The sequence below is a fragment of the Ambystoma mexicanum genome, chromosome 7p, assembly GCF_040938575.1.
Source record: "Ambystoma mexicanum isolate Mex_15411 chromosome 7p, UKY_AmexF1_1, whole genome shotgun sequence".
In the NCBI taxonomy this organism is placed as follows: Eukaryota; Metazoa; Chordata; class Amphibia; order Caudata; family Ambystomatidae; genus Ambystoma; species Ambystoma mexicanum.
In genome coordinates this window covers 766477914-766498178 of record NC_090939.1, presented here as the reverse complement: position 1 = coordinate 766498178, position 20265 = coordinate 766477914, and positions in this window count along the sequence as shown.

Sequence of the window (20265 nt, the reverse complement as noted above, 5' to 3'; positions counted from 1 at the left end):
ATGATGACATATTTGCACGCCACATACATGGGAAAAAAGTTGGACAAATGCCTAGCGAGTTTAGAATTTTGGAAGATGTACCAAGAGGATAAGTAGGAGGAGCTGCCGTTAGATTGGATACTTAACATATGCACAGAAAGGGGTGAGATGCCTTCTGCGCCACCCGCCCTGTCTGAAACAAAAATCAAAGCCAGTAAAGATGAAGGACTATACCCGCTGAGGGAACTTAAAGCAGCCACGGGATATAGCAACCCGGCATATGAGCCACCTACGCAAAGTAGTGACAAAAACCCAAAGATAGAGACAGAGATATCACCTCCAAAGTCCAGAGGGACAAGCAGAGGCACGAGAATGAAAAAGGAGACCAGGCACAAGCAAGTACATCTCTAGATGCAGAGAGAGAGGGCAAGAGATGGAAAGGAGATGAGGATAGAATTGATAACACTCACCCAGAATGAATGGATGGGAGGTCAGATTCTATTGAAACTCGATGGTAAAGGCATTGAGGACGTGAGAGAAAAGGGAGAACCAGATAATTCAAAAAGGAAAGAGAAGGAAAAGGAAAAAGGATTGAGAAACAAAAGGATCTGGAAAAAAGATAGACAGAGACGAGAGCAGTAGTTTCATGAGGAGCAAGAAAGGAAAAGCGATCATAAGCCAAGAACAGCTAACGATCAGAGCGGACATGAACAGCAGAGAATAAAGGAAGAAGAACAAATGATAAGGGAGAAGAGAATAAAAAGACAAAGGGATGAGGAAATATGAAGGGCAAATGAATGTAGAAATGCAAAGAAACAGGAAGAAGATAGGGTCAGAGAGGAAGCGAGGAAGCACAGAGAGTTTTGATGAGGACATAGAACGTAAGCGAAGACAGAGAGCATGTGATCTTGAATATCTGGAGAGAGAGGTTAAAAAACCCAATCTAGTAGTAGACTGGGAAGATCTAGAAGAATTCTTTCATGAGTATGATTCAGTACCAGGCACGTCTAGGGCAAATATCAAAGATGGCTTTGACACCAGAAGGATCAGAGAAATGATTGATAGAATATATGATGAAAAGGGGCTAGAACAAGTACCCCAAGGTAGAGGAGAGGACGAGCGGCTTGAGAGCACTCAGCTGTATGATACTGAGTACGCCTCTCGAAGTAGCATATATAGAGAGCTGTCCCTAGATAGGCTGATGCTAAACAAGAATGAGCAGGATGAGAGAAGTTGTATGAGTTGGGCACAGGCAATATCAGTCACAGAAAGAGAGGAATATGAGGAAAACAAAGAAGAGAGAAGACACAAAAAATGCTTCTCTGGAGGGAAAGGGATAAGATGGTCAGATTCTAGTGAGTCTTCACCTAAGGCATCAGAGTCAGCCACACAGTCAGATGGACACGGAGTATCTTATGGTCAGAGGGGGTGTCTCCAACACCCTAGGTGAGCGGACTAAGGACATTGGCAGGTAGATGGTGATGCAGGACTATCACCCCTGCAGTGGATAGAAAAATGATGAGAGAGGAAAAGGAGTGCCATGTATTATAATTCCTGTTGCTCAAAAAAGGAGGAACAAGGCCACAATATATTCCATGGCCACACATGGATTGAGAACATCTGAAAAATAAGCTTCCAACGTTGACATCGGGAGCCGAAAAATTGATACATGAGTTAGAAATAAATGACGGGAGGGAACACATTAGCTTTCAGTGATATCAAAGGTCTTTTAATTGCCATACTTGGTGATAGAGCTGACGATGTGTGGGCACGTGCAGGTTATCCTGGCATGACTGCAGTTAATACTGCGCATGATGGAGCTCCATTTAACAATTGCAGAGCCGTGTTATGGAAAGCATTTTGATTGCTATACCCGAACACTTCAGACATGGGAGCCATAATGACACGAAAAATGAAGGAGTCAGAGGATCCTTTGCTTTACATTCAGAATTTCCAAGACGCCTGGGTATTGGAAATGCTTGAATCTTGGGGGAAATCTATACCCGCGTGTTACCATATATTATGCCAAGGGCTGCCAGATCAGGTGCAGAAGCAGCTCACGAAATTGGTAGGAATCAAGGCCAAACCGTGGTCTGAAATACATTTGACCATGGCTCACTATTGCAGATTGCTGCAAGAGAAGAATCGCAAAAAAGAGGCTGCACGAAAAGCTAAAGAGGCAAAATTAGTGCAGAAAAAAATGTCAAAATATGCCATTGAAGGGGCAATGATAACTAGCACAGACGGATAGAACATACAGCAGGTCAATAATCAACAGCAGGTTAATCATTGTAGTAATGGGTTCTACCCAAGAGGGAGAGGCTTTCGAGGAAGAGGATTGCAGAGTAATCAGGGAGGTTTCCAAGGTATTCAAGGAGGTTTTCAAAAATGCAAAATGGCAATCAGGTTATGTCCAATGGGCAAATAATCAGACCACCGCCAGTATGTTGGACGTGTGGGATGACAGGGCTTCTAGCACGCACAGGCAGAAGTCAAGGCATGATGCAAAACGACCAAGGAACAAGTGTAGGAATGGTGAACCCACCTGTGTTTTTTACAGCAGGGTGGAAATGGAGTTGCATAAAATCTCACGGTGCAACAGCAAGCACCGGGAGCACAACAAACTTGCAACCTTAGAATATGACACATTTTCCACAAGGACAGTCTCAACAGTCACCTATGCAACTGTCACAGACAACAAGTGCAGGGCAGGTACTGAATTATGGAATGAGAAATAGCACTGGTGATGAAGGAAGTCCATTCACCAAGCATGGGACAAAGTTATATATGGATTAGGACAGCTCACTGGGAAACCTGATGTGTTCTATTCTATCAGTGATACCTAATCCTCACGAGGAACCAAGGGTAGATGTCGTTATAGGGGATAAAGAATATTCCTTCTTAGTTGATACAGGTGCAGCATGCTTGTGTATACGTGAATGCAAGTTTTCCATGTCTGGCGATGCCATAAATATTCAGGGCTTCACAGGAGCAACAAGTTGTGTTCCTTTTACAAATGAACATCCAGTCTCTATAAGAGAATGTGACATGAATGTGCCACTGCTATATTTAAGGTAAACCCCAGTAAATATATTGGGACAAGACCTAATGACGAAGTTAAATATGACAATCACATTCACAGAGAAGGGCATAGTATGTTCGACTCCAGGAATGCATTATTTGAATGCATGCAAAATGATCAGAGCATATGCGGGTCAAACAGCCATGAGGGCTGTCCCATTGGAACCAGAAATATTCACGTATGGAGTGCGTGTGTTACTGGCAGGGCTACCAGGCCTTGCAGACAAAACCCTGAGGATCCCTGATGAGTTTCTATTCAGGCCAAGAATACCTATGAATGAAGAAAAGGGACAATAATTTCCCTTGACAAAACACACAGCCATAGTGCGAGGGAAAATGGCATGGATCGATGGTTGTGATGATAAAGGCAGACAATGGCGCACAGTAATCACCATTGGGGAAGGGTACAGATTGACTGATATCACTAATGACGATCTGTTCCACAAACAAACAGATGTTGAGGAAACAACAGTTGAGGTAAATCTCACTTTTTGGGTGAGAATGATCAAAAGAGGGGTGTCCCAGAGAATGATGCTGGCACAAAACCGTCCTGAATATTTTGATGACGACATGGCCCAGGTGCCTGTCTCAGTGTGGACCACAGGAACCTTTGACGTAGGCTTATTAAAAAGAGTCAGAGAAGTGAGGATTAAATTGAAACCAGAAACAATTTTACCAAAGGCACGACAATATCCCATGTTAGGGGAAGCAGAAGAGGGGATTTTCAAGACAATTTCTGCCATGATGGAACAGGGCATCTTAGTGATGTCAGAGTCATCATGCAATACCGCAGTGTACCCTATCAAAAAATCTAAGGGCGGTTCATGGAAAATGATTTAAGATTTACGCCCAATAAATGATATTATAGAGGCTGAGTTCCCTCTAGTCCTTAACCCATCCACAATCCTATGCAATATACCCGTTGAGGCAAAATATTTCACTGTGATTGATTTGAAAAATGCATTTTTCTCAATCCCATTGCACGAAGACTCAGAAGATTTGACGTCATTCACATTCAGACAGATGTGTCTGAAAAGCACGACGTTAGCCCAGGGGTACTGTGAGTCTCCTTCAATTTTCAACAGAGTCCTGCAGATGGACTTAAGAAATATTGCATTAGAGAGTGTTGTCTTGCAATATGTGGATGACATCTTAATTTGCAGCATGGCAGAGGAGAAGTGCAGACACAATTCTATTCAGCTATTGACTATATTGGCTGAGATAGGATATAAAGTTGACAAAGAGAAGTTACAATATTGTCAGCAAGAAGTGCTGTACATAGGCCAGCTGATCTCGCATGAGGGGAAAGGGGTTACCCCTGAAAGGGCTGAGACCATATTGAACACAGCTAAACCACACAATGAAACAGATGCAGAGTTTTCTGGGTCCTTGCAATTATGTCAGGGCATGGGTCTTTGATTACAGCTCATACACCAAGCCCTTGTTACAATCCCTAAAGAAAGCACAGATGACAAAAGAAAAAATTGAATGGACCGAGACCATGGAAGAAGGGTTTATTGAACTCAAGAGAGCCATTTGCATGGCACCAGTTTTAGGGATTCCCAATTATGCAGAGGAATTCTACGTGTTTTCACACACGAATGGCAGTGTTATGACAGCAGTACTCACACAGAGAACCATGTTGGGGTGCACGCCCTTGGCAAAATACAGTGGGAATTTGGACCCAGTGATGAGAGGTCACTTCCCTTGTGAACAATGTTTAGCTGCCACAGTGTTTGCCATAGAAAAGGCTACAACAATTGTGATGGGATGCTCAATGACGTTGTTCGTCGAGCTCGCATTATTTGACAATCTAGAAAAAACGAAAGGCAGGTTGACATCTCAGAGAGCTTCTGCTTATGAAGTGATCATATCTAATCCATGGATTAAGATAATTCGATGTAAGATAGTGAACCCAGCTATGTTTATAGCAGAGCAAGTCGCTGACGGGGAGCCAATCCATGACTGTGCGAACTATGAAGAATTCTATGATGAGATTCCCACAGTGAAAGAAAATGCATTGGCCGAAGGAGAAATTTTCTTTGACGGCGGTTCCTCGAGAATCGGTCAAAATGATGGGAAAAGATATACAGGCACTGCTGTGGTAAAGCACACAGTAAATGGAGAATTTCGAGTACTCATTAGCGCCCGATTACCATCTCATTATTCAGCGCAAGCTGAATACTCACTGTTGAGAATATCGCAGACCAGGAAGTGACAGTGTACAGCAACTCCGCCTATGTGACAGTCGACAGCACTGGAAAAGGAGGGGCTACCTCTGAGCGAACGTCACACAGCTCTCAGTGGGCATAGCAGTCATGAAGTGCGCTGCCCACATGAAGGGGACAGATTTTATCTCACGGGGAAATCAAGCAGCAGACACAGAATCCAAGCGTATGGTGACCAAGGCTGAATCAATAATGAATGTGGAAATAACTGATGTACATGATTGTTGCACGAAGTGAACCTGAGGTTATAGTAACATGGGGAAACCCAGTTAATGCAACTCCAAAGGGAAGCAGCACAGGAGGAAAAGAATCTCTGGAAGTAGCAAAGGTGTTCTTTAAACCCCTCCGGAAGCTTGTGGCAACAAGACAGCACTGGTAAACCAGTGATGCCGATAGCCCTGCTGAAAACAGCATTGGAATAATTGCAATATCCAGCGCACATGATAAAAGAGAATCTAGCAGCAACAATTGCTGAAGACTGCTTTATACCGAATTTAGCAGAACATGTTGCATTTCTTATGATGAAATATATAATCTGCCAACAGTTCACGGCTGGGCATACACTAAGAGTAATTAGAGAAGTCATCCCAAGGCCCAATGGATCTTTTCAGCACTTGCATGTTGATTATGTCGATATGATTCAAGTATTTAACGGGTACGGGTATCTAATTGTTGTGGTGTGTCCATTCTCTAGATGGATAGAAGGAGGTCCATGTACACACCCAGACTCAACCTTTGTGGCCAAATTTCTGGTGAGAGAGGTATTTCCTGTGTGGAAAGTATGTGAGGTCATGAGGTCAGATAATGGTCTTGAACAAATCAGCTTGCTGCTTGGTATAACGCACAAGTTCTTGTCAGCGTATCATCCTCAAGGTAATGAGTTTTGTGAGAAGCTCAAAGGCTTATTAAAGGAAAGGATAGCCAAGTTGAAACTTCCTCTAAAGAAGGGATGGGTGCACTGCCTTCCATTGGCAGTGGACGCACTCATAAACCAGCCTGGTTCTGACCATCATCTTACGCCACACGAAATAGCAACAGGCAGAAGGATGAACACTCCATTAACACCCCGATATAGAGCTAGATGTAATGCTCACTCAACAAGGGGAAATTTTAGGATCAGAAATGCAAAATGTTTTGAATTGCATGACATCTTGTCTTACTGTAATTTCAGGACAGCTGCAGCAATGACAAAAAGGGTGCAGGGGAGCACAGAACACAAAAGGAGATACTACAACAGACCCGATTCAAAGTTTACGTCTACTACCAATTTTTCCTGGAGACACAGTCCTGGTGAGGAACCACACGAGAAAAAAGTGGGACAAGCCAAGGTTCAACGGACCCTTTACAATGTAAGATGTGACTCCCTCTGCAGTCAAGCTACAAGGAAGAAGGGTTTGGCTCTTCCTGGGTGACATCAAGCCATACAACGGAGAAGGCCCCCTGCCCGTACCCCAATTTGTAGAGACTACAGACAATGGAGAAGAACTGCAGCACATGCAGACGAGATCCATGACGAGGAAGAAGGACGCAAGACCAGCAAAGCAAAGACAAAGACATTTTGTACAAGGTTGTGGCTTAATTTTGGCCATTTCCTCTATGCAAAAAATGGGATAATTACATAAAAACGGACACTTTGTGCATCCTAGTTTCAGGGTGAAGAAGAGAATTCCATGAATAAGCCACAACATAGGTTATTAACTTTGAACCTTGGACTAAGGCACACTGAAGCCTTGATAAGAAAAGGATATGCCAAATTTTGATCGAGGACTCACAAATTCGGAAGAAAATACAGTATCCAGACTCGTTCCAAACAGGGCTCATTTATGGTGTCCCACAGCAGTGACATCATTAAAGACGTTCTAAATCATTTTGGGCCTCATTACAAGTCTGGCGGTAACTGAGGCGGTAAAACCACCTGGTTACCGCCAGACTCGTATTACCATTCCGCCTCCGTGACTCCTGGAAATACCAGGGCATTACAACCCTGGTGTCCCGGGAATTCCGGAGGCGGAATTCAGTAAATCCCCATTCCCAATGGGAATGGGGAAGTGGAAACAACGGCACCATCTTGTGATGGTGCTGGTGTTTCCACGTCCGCCTGCAGGCGGGCGGTGTTAAACCTGCCATGTCAGACCTGACGGGAACATCACCTCCCGCCTGCAGGAATCGGGATCGGGCGGTCCAGAATTAACAGTGGCGGCGGGTTTACCGCTACTGTTATTTCCAGACCGCCCGACCTGTAATGAGGCCCTTTGACTGAGTCTTGAGTTCATACCTGTCGCTAGTGGGAAGGCTCTCTAACATCACTGAATTACTTCAAGACCCTGAAAACGAAAAGACAATAAGGAGGCTGCTCACTGTGATCGCTGAGCAGTTCCTCCTGCTTCCGGAATACAGAGAGGAAAAAAAAAATGTCCCAAGCAGAAGAAGAAGCGAATAGGCTTGTCAGTGTGTTATTCTTTCATTTAATTAAAGACTGCTCAGATCTTGTCGGGAGAAACACTGACGTCTTGACATTTCTTCGACATCCAGCAAACACAGAACGTTTGAGTGTAGTCCTGAACGGAATCATAATTCATATTGCTCTTCATGCTCATCGAAATCGCAGAAGCTGCTGACAGCAAGTTCTGAACAGTTCCTTTTACAGCAAGGGCAAGGCAAATGTCCCTATCACCAGATGATAGCAGATTGGCAAGCAATCTCTTCTTTCACCTGATTGAGGACTTTACAGAACTTGTGGGGAAACCCGCCGGTGTTGACCTCCTGACTTTCATCAAAGACCTGCATGGCATTGTGATGCAAGTTGAACTTTCTAATCATCATCAGAATTTCCGGAGGAGAATGTAAGACTTTCCACCGAGGGACAGATCGAGAAAGTGTTGCCAGAGGCGTCACTCTTGTTTATACTGACAAGGACACAACATGTCTTCCGGAGTGAAACTGATAAGAGGAATTGTTTGGGAGCTTGTGTATTCTGAACACGTACAGTAAAAAAGGACTTGCTGAACGTATTATCTTAATTGACATTTTTCGTATACAGAAAAGAGAACTGTATCCAGAGACAATCGACAATTCATTGTCATGGCAAAGGAGGACAATTGTTCCAGTACCTGAAACCGACAAGCAGAGACAGCAGAATCCAGAGATATTATTGCCTAGAATGTATTAAAAGTTAGTCTTCTTTCCTTAGATGATAGAGATGGTGTTACGACTGATTTTCTATACTCTGGCCTGGTGGACAGCTGTATAGAATGCCAACCTATATTGTGATAGGGACAACTCTGGAAGCTGTAGCCAAACCAGTTTAAGGTAGCAGTGACAGGCGGTCTAGGCTAAGTTCTTCAGAGGGGTGAGAGTGTAAAGGGTCCACAATGAGGTCACACAATGGGGGTCACAAATTGCACTTAGACAGGATGTATAAAAATACAGCTATTTAATTATGGCCAAACACCCTATAAGAAAAATGACTACAAGCAGGTACACTTTTCAACCAATACCATCAAACTAAAATACACATATACAGTAACAGGTCCAAGTGCATAATACAACTCAAAATACTTCTGCAATGGAATTAATAGGTGAGTATCACACAAAGGGTCCACAGAGATGATCCCTAACTGAAATTGTCCAACCCTAAGTTGTCTGGGGCCTTGTGCCCTATTGTTCACGATACAAAGACACAGAACTCAGGATGTAGGAAAAAATGTAGGTAGGGTATCTGGGGTCCAGTGATGGATTCTTAGGGACAGGGTTCAATATAGACAAGTGCCCAAAATTACCCACAATAGTCAGAAGTCTTGCCAAGGCAAGTACTGGCAAAGCCAATATTGTTAGAATAAAAGGTTATTATGAGTACATTGACTTATAATGGGAGTACAGGGGTATGTTAAAAGCTCAGTAACTTACCCCCCTCACTCTGAATCTTTCCAAGACTTTCAAGAACAAAGGAAGGGTGTCCTGGCTTTCTTTTTCAGCTGAATTCCGTGGTCCTCCATTTTCACGAGTTGCAGTTTCGAGCGATTCTCTGCCTAGGGTCTTTTACTGGTGCAAGGACTCTTGATGAAGAAATGCAGAAACAAACAATGCAGCACCCTGCTCGGGACTGAAGGCGGGTCATAAAAGCTGTTTTTTTGGACTGTGCACACCATACACAGTGATGCAGCAGGACTCAGTAGCTGTGGTCGGACTTTCTGGTCTTTCTTGGGCCCCCTTGGTGCTAGGATGCTGTGATTTCGCAGATGGTGTTGTCGCAGTGGCAGCTGAGTGTGTGCCAAGTTTCAGGCAGAAACTTGGAACCGCAACAATGATAACCCAGTAGCCGAAAAACCAAGCTGTTCAGCCATAGGACGATTCCTGGGCACTTCTGAAGGCGTTTTGTGCTGGGCACCGAGTAGGCTTCAGGAGTCGATGGTCCATCCAATCCTGGGGTCATTGCACCTTTGCAGGCCTACTGAAGATCATGAGATAGACAGGGCTCCACCAGGACTGCAGCAGAAGTTGGTTGCCAGGCCACCTTCAGACAGGTTTTAGGTTTCTTTGCGGGTATTCTCAGCTGGATGGATTCTTGGCTCCTTCAGGTTCTTCCAGGATCTCTCCAAAATGCATGCACGGGTCCTTCTCTTATCCTAAAAGTCAGGTAGAAGTCGAAACTCCCACTAGCCAATGGCAGAACTAGCCCACACACACACACCACAGTGGTCTAATCAGGACTGGTGGGAACACTCATGCATACCACTTAGAAACACAGAAACCAGGATGTGTATTAGGGTCAGACTGACCCAGCCCACATCCTGCCTGCAAACACACAAAGCCCTCCAGTAGCCCACCAAAAGCTGCTGTTTTCCCGGGCACTGGAAGTCCTTATAAGGATCATTCTGGCCTCTAAGGCCAGGAAGAAGGCTAAACATCAAGATGCAAAAAGAATGGGAAAAAACCTAGTGGCACGGCCATGTTTGACCAGTAGCCACAGTTAGTAGCCAAACGTGGTAAACGCGGTTAAGCTAAAATGGAATTCCCCAAAAAGTGGGGAGAAGTCACTGCTGCCACCAGCCCATCTTTTAAGCACCTCTAGAGTAACCAAAACATCATTTGAGTGTTAGTCTAGGGCAAAACAAAATTGAACCCCATTGCACTGTAGTGTAAGCTGCTGTGTGCAATGAAAAAAAGTTACCACTTGTGACACAAAAGTAACCACAAAGAGCAACATAGTCCCAAGACTAAGGAAACACTGTTTCCCAGTACTGATAGCCGTAAGCTTAAGGCTTCACTGTACTGTGAAAAGTAAAGGTCAGATTGAAAAATAGAAGCAACATATTTGGGGTTTCCATAAAGATGGAAGGAAAGGTGCAGTAAAGACAATCTTTCCTAACAGATGGGCAACCAAAACAGCAGCATTGTCATCCCTCAGGAGGAGAGATGCTCTTATTGCTCCAGAACTAAGTGCTCCCTACTAACCTATAGAGGAATAATGTATCTATGCATTGTATTCATTGTTGTTTTACTGTCACTGACAATTCGAACTGCGTTTTTCATTGCTGCACAAAGTGTTCCAATTCCAGTGCACCCACCTAATGATGTACGCATGACACCCACAAAAGCACCCACACCCTTTATATTGATTCCAGTTCCTAGAATATCTGACAAAGGAGTGAGTGAACTTGAAATGGATGTGATTACCAATGACACACATGTAGTGACGAGCAAGTTGAAAAGCCGGAGACAGGCTCAGCAGGGTAAGAATGAGAAAAGGCTACTGACAACCACATGCATGGAAATGATGAGTGCACATACACCAGATCTAGTGTCAATAACTGCAGAACCACAATCCAAAGAATGAGAGAAGGTTGGACAACCAACGATGAGAAGCTCTACTACAAGTGAAGTGAAAAGACAAATGGAAAAATCTGAACATTTAAAGAAACAAAAGTAGTTGGAGAAGAAACCAACAGAGACAACATTGATAAGCACCTCTGACTCAGCACTGAAGAGGCAAGTGCACGCCCAGCAAAACTCTCACATGCACAGATGAGAGCAGAATCATCATGCCTGTTCATAGACAGAGAGAGGGAAAGACATGAGGACAAGGAAATAATTGCCAGACAGTCTTCTACCCAAATGGTACAGGTGAATAGACCTGAAAGATGGATGAAAGTACCTGAGAATCCTCCAGTGAGAAGAAGTTACATGGATGCTATTAAATATGTGATGATAGCAAACTACATGAAAACCTTGAGAATCAAAAGAAGCATACAAGGAGATGATAATGAACTAAACGACTACCTGGACAGCACAGCATACTTGGGAAAAAACATCTGGTACCAACATATGAAAGAAGTTGCAAGACGAAATTCAGAGGAGGATTGCTTTGTTTGCGCACTCCTACCTTACAGCATGGGGAAATCAAAGATCTTTGTAACTGTTGAAATAGATGTGCAGACGGCACACTGTGTATCACACGTAGCAATGTGCAAGACAAGAGGCCAGTTCATGGAAGTGATGCCTCACTGAAATGGGCAACTGAAGCAACAGATCCAAATGAAGACTATTATGTCCAGGACATAAAGACAAGAAACAATGGAATGACAAAACATATTGTGATCAGATATGAGAAGCCTGGAGTTAAAGGAGCATAGATCAGAAAAGAGGCAAATAAAAAACAAAACGTCCAAGGAAAAACTCCAGAAGAAGCTTGGAAGTGGAAGAACAGAGGCCAAATGCAAATTTGGGGAACAGTGCTTTCACCAGACAGATGGGAGAAAGGAGTGGTCATCTGCAGAGCGTGAATGGTCTTCGGGCACTAAGAACTCACCATTAACATAGTGCGAAATAGATGCAAGCCATTATCGCCAAAACGTGCTAAACTACTGACATGGGTCTAATACAGGGGAGGACCCTTGCAGTTAGTGCGATTTGAGAGTCCAACTTTCTGCTTCAGGAATAATGTCACAAGGAAAATGGGGGAGAATCAATACTGTGGACATGTTTTTGAAGCTCCAGGAATGGTATGTGGTACAGCAGTGATCATGGATCATTATTGGGCATGTGGATCCAAAGCATATATCAGGCTGCTAGAAATTGGGGAGGTATATGCACAATAGTGAATGTGTCATGCCATGGACCTGGAAGTTATGGCATTGGTGGACCTCCATGCATCGGAGGTAACTTCATTACAAGGGGAATAGAAGTGTTAGCAGCGGTCTAGACCTCTCCCAATATGGCCGACGGTGACAGCCTTTTCATATCAACGCTCCCAGCCTTCACTCCGGCGCGTTGTATCTTTCAAGCTGGTACCCACTTGGCTTTTCTGCCATCTCCTGTTCGTCTACTTACAGGAACACTTACCCTGGAGTTCTTCAGCCCATCTCCCTGCTTGGCTGAGCCTCTCAGCTGCTTATTCTGCCTCTCTTGCTCTTACATTTTCCCTCATGTCGGGTCTTCCGGCGCTGCTCGTTTCCTCAGCGGTGCGCTTCGAATACCCATTCTGGCTGCTCCTCCTTTTCTGTGCTCCGGCACATGCTACAGTCATTCTGGCATTCACATACCTGTTTCCCCTTCCTCTGTCTGATCTTTATCTTGTTCCTTCCGCTGCCCTTGCAGCTTCCCTTGACAACAATCCCAGCCTCTCTGTGGATCCCTGCAGCCACAGTGGGAATATCAGGACTGCAGCAAGTCATCTAGCCACCACATGGTTTTTTGGTGCCACAAAGCTTTTTCCCTGTATAATTGAGCCGGGCTTTCCGGTAGTCCCTTTGGGTCAGGAGCTAAGGTAGGATCCTGCCAAGGTAGCCTCCGGTGGAGCCCGTCCTTACCTGCAAGACAGGAAGGTCAAGATCAGGAAGGTCCCAGAGGAGAAGAAGACCAGAAGGAAAGTAACTCCCGAAACCAGGAACAGTTCCCCTGACGATACCGGTGAGGAGGGGTCTTGGGAAAGTACCTGTGATTCTACCAGCCACGACATAATGTCCATGTTCCAGCATTGGTGATCTGAATATTGACAGCTTCCCAAATGCAGATGCTCACCTGAGGAAGAAGAGATCTGTGGAACTGATTAATTGAATGAAGAGGGAGAATTATTTTTCAGCTAAAGCTTGTCATGCAATCCCGTATGAAAACTGACTGTTCAGCCTAACCTCATAAGTGTTCACGACAATGTTTATGCCAAGAGTTCAAGTTGGAGCAAATACTAAATGGTTGCAGATAACCAAATGGGAGTTACTGCAAACCATCAACATGACCATAAAATGATTGAACACGGTCAAAGAAGAGTTAAGGGCAATCCAACTAATGACTCTCCAGAACAGATATGTCCTTGATATGATCACAGCTATGGATGGAGGTGTTTGTGCAAAAATCGGGGAATCATGTTGCACATTTATGCCATCTCAGGATGAAGAAAATTGAACCTTACCAGAGGCCATAGGTATGCTGGCGAAATTACTGAATCAAATGATTGATGAAACTGACAAAGTGGACGACGACAGTTGCTTTGGATCACTATTCTCATGGGTTCCACAATGGATGGCAGATGTATTCAAATTCCTAGGAGCCCTGCTAGTGATGATACTGCTCGGATTCTGTGTTATCAAGATAATAATCTCTCAGCACCAGAAAACTGCAAAAAGGGCCATAGGGATGAACATCATGATTGATATCGAACCAGGATGGAAACCCAAGGACCTGACTGATGAAGAAATAAGGGACTTTTTAAAAGCTAGCATGTATGCACCAGAAGGAACAAAGTTTTGATATCCAAGGAACATAGACATTATGTGGGAAAATAGATCTATTGTAGCCCAAGTGAAAAATGTCAACTAATGACATGGAACAAAGATGAACACGTGAGAACAGCAGGAAGCTTGAAGGGAGTCATAAAGATATGGACCCCAAAGATGTATTTCTTCGAACCTCTATGTGTGGCTCCAGAGGAGCAAGTAAAATGGATCCAGAGGATGAAGTAAAAGTGGATACCAAAGAAGAATTGAAAGTGGTTGATGAATCGCCCAGAGGGGGGAGTGTAGAGGATGCCCCAAGCATGAGCCACACTCCGGCTGTTCATTTGGAAGTACCAGGAACATTCATGCCGAAATATGTGATGTATGATGAGCAAATAAAACAGCAGAGCCGCAGTGGGGCTCTGTCCAGTATCTATCAGAAAAACAGCACCTGTTGAACTACCAACACCTAAGAAAACCTGGACAGCAAAGTACCCATTGATAAAGCCATATCGACAGATGAAACAGGATGACGATTGTCAGAACGCTGTCCCTGAAGAAGCTAAAAAGATACTGAAGGAAGACAAATGGTGACGTCACAAGAGCTCAGACTGACTCACATATAATAGATATGATGACCTGCGAATGATGAAAAGAGACAAAACACTGTGGATAAGTGACATCCTGAGCATAAAGTGAAATAATCAAAGTCAAAGATATCAGAAATAATGCCATGAGCACGATGAAGATATTCATTTAGTTTAAACGTGTACATATGCAAGGAACCGCAAGAAGCAAATAATTGTGAGGCTTGCTTATGCTTAGTAGTAAAATAGATTGTGGCAGGGGCAGGCACCTCCTATACATATCTACCTCAAAAGGAGCCTGTATATAAGTATACTTCCACTATGCACAAGAGCAGAATAAACCAAAGTTACTAAAGGTCTCAAGAGAAGAGTCATGCAGCAAGAAAAGTGAAAACTAAAGCTGGAGAGAAACTCAGAAGCATTAAAATCGTGCCAAGAAGCCAAGGTCATATCAGCTGAAATAGACCAACAGTGGATACAATTTATGAAAGAAGAACAGGGTATCCTGTTCAGAAAGGTCAAGATAAGCCACAGAAGGCAGATGGCTGGCATAATTAAATCAAATACACAAATTGCATGAAGAATAAGACTATTTCAGCGTGTCTGAATCACGTGATCAGCCAAGTGAGAAGAGATGCAACTTTCACACCTACACTTGGCCTTGTGCCTTGCACAGATATCTTAACTTTTCCAGACCGAGAAGCAGTTTTGAGGCCAACCACAAAGAATTAATTGACACATGACCACTTAGGTGATGATTGATTGTAGCAATAATTGGAGGAAAGCTGGGGGTGCAGATTAGCTCCCTGCACCTGGTCGGCTATACTGCATGCTGCTAAGCAAGTGGAAAAGTATGAGTGGGGTTGTTGCCCACCCAATCATAAAGGACCAAGTAATCTAGGGTCCTATAGTGAGTAGAACCAATGAGATGTCATACTTCTACTGACGTTTACAGTAGCCTTTTTGAAGGTAGGACTTGATGCCCCACCTGGCAGTGTTTGTCCAATCCCCTCACTCTGTTACCATACACAGATATAGCACCTATATTAAAGTTACCTTCCTAGAACCAGTAGAAATGCATGCAAAATTTTAAGCGTTGCACGTCAGTGATGATGAGTTTTTACGACAGGTGCTTTTAATGAAGTTCATTGGAGTTGTTGTAGCAAGAAGGAAGATCGAGCGATTTCTGATATTCATGCCAAACTGTTGAGTTGTCATTATTGATTTGATGCTAGAGTATTCATCTGCATCCCCATCCATCACAAGGGTGCTGCTGCTCATCTTAAAGTGCTATTGGGCAACCCCCCAGCTTTATGGGCCAGTTGGGGTCCTAGTGCACACTTGGTAGCAGAGAGAGGATGGTTTATCGACTATCGATTAGTTAAGGCACCCATTGACCATCTAGTGCACACATGTGTTATACCATGTTTCTGCCTGGCCCGTTCCCTGCTGGAGTCAAAGCTACCCTACATGTTAAATACACTGCTACCACTATCGCCAGTGGATTACCTTCTTCCATCCCTGCTCTGTTTCCATACACATTGTTTGCTGGTAAATATCAGATCTATATGTTTGTGTGTGAGTTACTTTTGCTTGGGGCCTGCATTACCTATTTTTCTGCATGGTGCCTTTTGGGCTATTTTAGGGTCGCATGTACAATTGCTCATTTAAATTTCACCATCCCATCACTATAAACAAAATTGGATTCCTCTACTGGAACCTATCCTGCAACGTTTTGATTGTATCCTTGGTAACAAATCTAAATTGTTCATACTATATAATGCACATAATAGCATCATGCTACCTGTTGATCAGTGGTTCTACATCTTGGCGATCACCTTTTGCAACCACCAGTTAGACAAACTAATACTGGGCAAAGGCTCAGACCAGAGATAAATAGTCCACCAGCGATAACCTCCTCTGGTCTCAGCAGAACTGGAGTGGCTGGCAAAGCACAGGTCACGTGTGTGCCATGCCCAATGCAAATCCAGCCCCTCCGCCTACACTGTCAGCTTTTAAAACTCCCTTGGTTTAAAGGAGGCTGACGTGCAGAAAGAAAAGCGACCAATCTTAGACCGGTGTCAAGGTGGTTTTAAATTAGACTGAAAGTGCTCGGTCACCTGAACGTCTTGCTGAGATTTGTGACAGATCGAAGAGCCAAGAAAATGCCTAACTCACATGGGAAGGCAGCCAAAAATCTTCCCTTCCCAAAGTGAGGACAACACACGCTCCCACACCACCAAAACAAAAAAAAAGTTCAGATGGTCGAAAAAAGCATTGTGTTGAGCCTGCACTGGTATCACTTTGTGTAATGCCATTTTGCCCAGGTTTTACATGCAGTGGAAATATAATTGTTACTTAATATGACCATTTACTTATTAGTCATGGGTACATATGTTTGGTCAAAATCAGATGTGTTTCTATTTTCACAGTATTGGGATCATCCAAATGTCGTGATTGAAGTTTGGGTCGTGGTTTTCAATTTGACTGATTTGGTAGGATCTAAAAAGCCATTGCTTATGCAGATCTCAACTACCTCTGGAAGCAATGCATAGCATGAGGAGGGTGATGGCTGTTTTTGTGCAGTCATTGGACACAAACCTACCTAGTGGAAAAGGTGTCTCTACAGGTCATTCAACAGTGCATGGGAAATATCTCTATCCATGTACACTTTTAATGCAAATTATGGCAACAAATATGAATATTCTTTTATTTACAAAAAATACATTAAAATTATATATTCCAATCTCACTTAAAAGTAGATGTATACATGTTTTTGAACATCTGCCTTGTTACAACTTGATTTAGCTGTAGCCTGTTCATAAAACTGCATGCAGCAGCACAAACATATCTCCTTGAACTGTTTGGTTGTACCATGTATGGTAATTCAAATAATCTAGTAATCTATTTACAATGTGACGTATTCCTCACATATGTTATGTTATTGTGCATTTGTATAGCGCCTTAATTATCATTGGTATCATCTCAAAGTGCTGTGGGTTGAACATCTTTGGCGTTGTGCAGTGGTTGTGAGAGATCTTTGGAATGTGTGCAGTAAGGTAGTTGGCCTCTGAGTCTGCATTCTGGCAGTGATGGAGCCTGTGCATGAGATTATGTGTGCAGCCAGGCTGGTTTATTTCACAGGTCTAGCTTCTTACTAAAGATCGTTGAGGTGTTCAAGGAGAAGTGTAGGTATGTGTTCAGCTAGGCCGAATTGATCAAGGGGTGTGGCTGTGTTCTATTGTTTGTTAGTGCAAAGGAGAGAATGAGCATATTAGTATGCGTGAGTGTCATTGCTTACTGGTGAGAGGCCCCTATTTGTGGTTAATTTCCAGAGCCTGCTTAGCTAGTAATTCATACAAATCCTCCACTACTTCAAATCTACATGTTTCAGTTCATTACCATATTAGATGTTGAACTTTCACTTAAGTTAATTATTCACTATACAATACATGTTTACGAAGCCAATGGAGTCCTATCATATGCAAATTAAAATATATCATACTAAAAACAACAATATATACAAACAAACAATGTCTGTTGTGCGTATAGATGAGAGCCCTAGTCTTCTTGAAGAAACTTGCAGATGACATGTTCATAGGTTATAAATCTAAATCAGTTGGAGAAATCCCTACTAATATTGTAAGAACCTGACTCAAGGTTATAAATACCTCCTCATGAATGATTTTTCTCATTGATGTACCTTCATCCTTTTGGAATGGCAGCACCACCCTATTCATACATTAAATTCAAAGTCCCTTTAATAATGAGGCTAGTGTTGTTGTTCTATATCTTATTTTGAAGATAGGAGGGATGGTTTTCGCAAAATAGAATTTAATTTGTTATTTTCATTTAATGAAGTGAAAACATTATTTTAACCGTATATTTCATTCAGAAGAGAGAATCTCTGAAGGGTGATTTTAGATTTATCTTTCGCTAGTTGGTGGAAAAGGAAAGTGTTTTGTTCATCTGAGTGGCTGTATCTGAGAGGGTTTTCAAAGCACCAAATCGAATGGTGGGGAGGTTACCCTACATTATGATAGCCTGGGCCACAGTACACATCACCATTGCAGCATCTGTTGGTAAAACATTTAGTTCATTTCAGGACCAAGAGACTGATTTGAAAGGGAGATACAATTTATTTTGCCTTTCAAAACATCCAGAGGAGCCCTGCCTTACAGATTTCTTAGTCTCAGCACCTGCTGATCCCAGCGATAGTGCCATTGTTAGCGGGACATAATCTATAGGCTCACCACCAACCCCTCCTCCTCTGGCTCCTCTTCCTCCTGCTCCTGATCCTCCACCAGCTGATCATCATCATTCCCATTAACAATATTAGTCTGCCATTTGCAAAGACTGGAGGGGTGTATCTGTACTCCTGCTCTCTATATGGCAGAGTAGAGGCTCAGAGCAACCCAGGCAAGATTCTCTATTTGGAAATGTTGGATGAGCAATCAAGGCTTAATCTCTCAGGAGGTGATGCAGGCTGGTTCTTAAGTACAGTGTAGTCCCCAAACACCCACAAAGGAATGTCCACACCCTAGGTTAGTGAAAACACAGTTCTTCATATAAATAAGGCTTTGATTATGTACACATACAATACCACACATTGTGCTCAGGCAATTCTAAGAGGATACATATATACAAGGTCTATGTGGTACCACATTTACTTCTTTGATTCCATTAAAATGCATCAACTGTAGACAGTTTCACAATGGCATAAAAAATAAATTAATAAAGTGAACCAACAATAGACTGGAGGAGGAAAGAAAGTTGGTTAAACAATTGGCAGAATTCTGGTCCCTACCAATAGACAAAGTTCTGTGTGAGGATCCACCCACCTAGGCAACCTGTAAATAAAGAATATTGACAAGGCCAGTCCATATAATTTTTGTAAGTCTTATTTCATTCTATAAAAGTTCTACTACCCCAATGAACCTGGTTTAGCAGAGTTTGACATCAGGTCGTCGACTGATCCTTCTTGAGTGAACCCCCTTTAAGGCAGGAGCCACGTATGTTGAGATCCCTTGAAGAAAAGGTGAACAACGGCGTCGAGGCAGCAGGTTCGATCATGACAGTGCTCATCGATGATCAGTCATGGACGTCCTGTGAAGATGAGGTGTGCGGTGCGTGCACCTCGATGACGATAGTTTGTTTCCACAAAGAGTCAATTGAGAACTTTGGCCCAGCAAGGGTGTTGTGTCTTTGTGGTCTTCGGGTGGCGGGAAACCCACCAGCGGATTCTCCTCAGTTCATCGTCGACCTCGACTTTCTCGGGCGGGACAAAGCAGTCGTCGGTGATGTGCAATGGAGTCCTTGATTCAAAGTGTTCTGAGGCAATAGAGCATTGCAGCTACGGTCATTGGCAGCATGGCATCAAGCTGTCCCCGCTTCTGGGCAACACAGCTTCAACAGGCCTCGAGCGGTTACGGCGATCCTCCGAAACCTGGTCCACGATGGTGGACGGAATGTCTGGGTGCTTCTCTTCGGTTTCCTCGGTGGTCCCCATCTCCGGTCGACAGTCTTTTGAAGGCCGACTTCCCTTACCAGAGTGCTTTGGCGAAGGTTAGCTGGTGCATAGCTCGGGAAGAGGTCTCCTCACCAGGTCCTCTCTTGGATCAGTTTCTTGAAGGCACAGCAGCTTTCAGATTGCATCAAAGGTAACAGCAGTCAACCTTC